The sequence below is a fragment of the Limulus polyphemus genome, unplaced genomic scaffold, assembly GCF_000517525.1.
Source record: "Limulus polyphemus unplaced genomic scaffold, Limulus_polyphemus-2.1.2 Scaffold398, whole genome shotgun sequence".
In the NCBI taxonomy this organism is placed as follows: Eukaryota; Metazoa; Arthropoda; class Merostomata; order Xiphosura; family Limulidae; genus Limulus; species Limulus polyphemus.
The window spans coordinates 76,915-81,973 of NW_013666008.1; positions in this window are offsets into that span (position 1 = coordinate 76,915).

Consider the following 5,059-nt stretch of genomic DNA (forward strand, 5'->3'; position numbering starts at 1 on the left):
GGAAAACAATACTTCTGGTAAACCATATATGATGACCATTTTAATTTTACGTATTAGGACTAAGCATTTACTATTTATCTTAGTTGACGTATCCTGACTCCCCCCCCCCCCTTTACGTTTCTTTTCTATTGACTGAAATTTCTCATTGGATGCAGTTACTGTAATTGATCTAGCTTCACCGTAGACTACTGACAACTCGTCATCTCTTCATTACTTAAACATACTAGTGCTGTTTAGTGGCTTTTACAAGTCTCGTGTGGCACATCACAAAGATACCATCAACATCTGGCCATCACGTTTTGGGTTAAGCAAAGCTTTATTGAACACGTGAACAAACTCCAAAGAGTTTCTGAGCTATATCAACGAACTCCACCGGTAGATAGCGCAAGTCTCTGCTGATATGACTCACCTCTTAACTAAAATATGGGTGTAGTACAGGGTGTTCGAAAAGTCTGAAACCATACCTGGTTTACAGCTTTTCTTAATTTCATATACGTGACTGATTATAACACTATCAAAGCATGAGAAGGTCTAGTTAATCCTCCTGTTAATCCAAACGTGTTTCGAATATCCATATGGTTATGTATAATATATATATAAACATGTCGTAAATATCATGGATAAGAGTATATTTATCCTTAGAAAGTAGTTTTGTTTTACATTGCTTACTCTCGGAGGTATCATCTTCACTGGTCTATATCTTTAAAACTTGTAATCATTGTGCTCGTTATAACTAAATATCAATGTGTGTTAAGTTGAACGACTTAGTTTCTTATATTTTCTAGTTTGCGATCAAACAATTGATTGAAACTTCTGAAAAACGACATAATCCACTGCACGTATTCAAAGAAGTTCATCTCTCAAAATTCGTTGTTCAGTAGTTCTCCAATACACCCCTTACATATGACCATGATATTTGCTCTTTGGCACTATGGCATCTAAGAATGATTTAACACCCACTAAGACTGCAGATCCAATGAACGTAGCCATATTGCTAAGATTGCACTGACCGTAGCCATAATGTGTAGCATCATATCCGTTTACGCAGCACAACTATAACGTCACTTACTTCCAATTTATGGTGGTTTCCTATGGGTATTATCGTTATCATTAGTGATATCTCCATTTTCAGAACTGCATTGATCAAAAGTACCATTTTCATGAAAGATATATTTTTTTGCTGGAATTGTTTTCACTTTAACTATCTTCCTCATTGTATGTTTCCCCTTTACTTCCCATTCCATGCACAACGCTTTCGTGCCTAATACAATCAAAGCTCCATCTTTGTGTAACTTGTAACTCCAAGTTAAGCTCCAAGAAAAGTATTCTATATAAACCCTACAACTTGGTATGCTTAGAAAGCTTTTCATATAACAACATTTTTTGCTTCAATCTTTTCGAACCTGATAAAAGTCCACATCAAAGAAATTGAAACAGATCGACGCTACAAACACCTGTTGTCTGAATAAGATTTAAACGTGATAGTTTTAGGGCGAGGACTTTGTGTTGTAAATCTCATCATTTCAGTTTTAAAAGCATGCAATTTTATATTTAGTTATACTGGTCAGTACCGCAAGTTAGTTTATTTTTAGACAAAGCTTCTCCTGCAACTTTATGAAGGTAAATGAGATAATAGAGATATTTTTATTCTTAGATGAAGCTTCTCCTGCAACTTTATGAAGGTAATAGAGATATTTTGCAGACTTATTTCACTCTTATAATCAAAAGTTCACAACGGTGTTTAATCGGTTTGTTGATCCACGAAAGACAGCAAAATTATTGTTTTTTCAAACGAAGCTATGTTCTTTATAATCATTTATTAATGATTTTTATAGTTATGATATATTACGTTAAGTGCATCGGTATAGAATAACTATGTTCATACAAAAAACAAAAACAACTGTCAAGTATAATTGTTAGTTTAGCCAGGTTCGTGGATCAGGTTAAATATAATTGGTTAGTTTAGCCAGCTTCACACAAACTAAAAAAATATTTAAAGAAAGAAGTGTTCCAGTATATTATGTTAAGTTTAATTGGTTAGTTTAGCCAGCTTCACACACAAACTAGAAAAATATTTAAACGAAAGAAGTGTTACAGTATATTATGTTAAGTTTAATTGGTTAGTTTAGCCAAGTTCATGGATTAGATTAAATATAATTGGTTAGTTTAGCTAGGTTCACACAAGCTGAAAAAAACTGTTTAAAGACAAAAGTGTTTATGTGTTCTTGTTAAGTTTATACAAGGTAATCATACATTTACTTCATTAAATAAAGGGCCATAGAAACAAAAACAAGTACAATCGAACGAACAATTACAAATTGATTTATGGTTTCATTCATTTCTTTGTGTCTTCTGTGAGTTAATTAAACTGCTGTTTCAACAGATATAATCCAAAACAAACAAAAAAGAATCTTACTTTTAACAGTCTTATTCACAAGATGGTTGATTAAAAAAATAATTGTAATAATAATTGTAATAATAACGGCATAGAGGATTTAACAGACTCAAGTTTCTTTGAACTTGGTCATTTTAGTGTAATAAAAGTCATAACAAGAAAGTGAAGAACCGTTACTAAGTTAATTGAATTTAAAAAGGCAATACCCAGACTTGTCAAATGTTTGTTGCATTAATGAGAAAAATGAATATCAAAGTAATAAGTCGAAGCTACTTTTACTTAGAAAATTTTGACAAAAACAACTATAAATACATGTTAAATTTTTGAATCTAGTATGTTTGCAAAAATACTTAATCGTTTTCGGTAGATTTAGATAACAAATACACGATCTCGTTTGTATCACAAAATATCTTTATTGTTTAAAATGTGTTGCCATCTTTCTGTATAGTGTGGTTATGGCACTACTGTCCAAAACACCTTCGTAATTCCACAAAATCTCACAATCATGACTAATCGGAAAGTTCATTGATTAGAAAAACATACACGTTAGTAGTTAGAAGGATACTTGGCGCCCAAAAGATACCGCCTCACGCTGATTCTCTACCTCAGGGAGAGGGAATAGAGACATCCGCGAAGTGGCCCCCAGAGGGCGTGTTAGTGGAGAAGGGGTAGGATGATGAGATCATCAACACAGATAGTTTGCAAGCGAACCACCAAAGGGTGACATAGGTCAACGTGCCACAACATATTTTGTTTGTTATTGATTTCGCGCAAAGCTAGACGAGGGCTATCTGCGCTAGCCGCCCTTAATTTAGCAGTGTAAGACAAGAGGGAAGGCAGCTACTCTTTTACCAACGAATAGTGGGATTAACCGCATATTATAACGCCCACACGGCTTAAATGGCGAGCATGTTTGGTGTGATGGGGACTCGAACCCGCGACCCTCATATTTCTAGTCTAGCATTCTAACCACCTGGCCATGCCGGGCGAACTGTATAACAACAATCAAATTGATATATTATCTAATTCGCATAACTTTGTTCTTACAGTTATCAGTAATGAAAATATTTTAATGTATATCACAATTACAGTTTTGCCTTATATATAAAACAATAAGTCTGCTATTTTAATTTCTAGTTTTAAACATAACTGTCATCTACATTTTTTCTAGATTTAAGAACCGTATTTCTGCATTAAAACTATCAAATATAGTGTATAAATATACTTGTCCATGCTGCCAGCAAGGTTATACCGGGTGCACTAAAAGAAAGACGTTAACTCTTGTGAAAGAATATGCAAATTTGAGATACACGGCTAGATCGAGAGAACTTGAACATCCACCAAATGAGTATCAGGTGATCGCTAATTCAACTTATTTTAAGATTTTAGCGAGAGTAAGTGACGAACAGAGTCTCCATATAAAAGAGAGCTTGTTCATGCATGAACTGAATGAGACCTGAAGTTAACCAAGTGAGCTCCGCATAAAAATTAGTTTTGGTTCTATAACAATGAATAGTTTATGTATTACTTGCACATTATCATTATAATTTAAACCTACTATAATATATCATACATATTTAAGCCTTATTCACATTATATATATATATATGTGTATCTATGATACATATTGAACCTTATTCAGCGTGTACATACACAAATATGTATAATTAAGTGTAATTCGTAATACATGCATACACCGACAAGATACAGCGACCCACGTGATATCTTGTAGTAGATATTTATACTCAGTCAATTTTGTAAAATCTTGAGTGGTTAGTCACGATAGTTTGTATAACATTTTAATCATCAATATTTTATAATTTTGGCAGCACACTTTGGTTTCACATCTTTCTGTCGCAATTCGTGTTTTTGTTTGCCGCACCCTTTTTTACAGCTATGCTGTTTTTGATTATATATCAGCCTTTTATGTTGTACATTAGGTTAAAATATCCACAAAGAGCGTACATTTGACCCTCAGATATAGTTTGTAATAATTAGCATCAAGCACCTATTAAATTTGGAGACATTACAATTACATGTGGGTTTCTTGAATAATTCAATAACTTTGAGTTCATATCTTTCAGTTGCTTTATCTTTGTCCACACCGTTTCTCTCCATTTTTAAAAATGCTTTAATATATGGCAGAAATTGTCTAACTTTTCTCCAGACGAGCGTAAAAATGTACGAGATTTTAGCGTAACTTTTCCTTATTTTTGCCCATATTTTCGAGAATACTTGAGCTATTATTACTAAATTTGTTGTCAAGCTTGGGGAACATATATTCCAGGTATGTAGGGAATTTTAAAGAAATCGATTTAAGGAAAGTTTATTTTGTTTTTTCATTTGTGCGAAAAGAAGAAGGAAAAGAATAAAAAACAAATAATCTCTGGCTATATGGCCTGCTGTAAAGCAATAAGGGTTAAAACGGTTTCTTTGAAATTTGGTATGTAAGGTAAGGAGATCTGGGAGATCTATCACACAAAAAATGGGTGAGTTTGATTAAAGGGGTGATTATACAGATGGTTGAAAAACCCAAAGTTTTCATTCTTGTTAATAACACACTGGGTGTTGTCCGTTTTTTATGCGTGTGGTTTTTTTTTGGGGGGGGGGCGCACAACACGCTACCGCATGTCTTGATAATACTTTTCTTATACTATCTGTTTT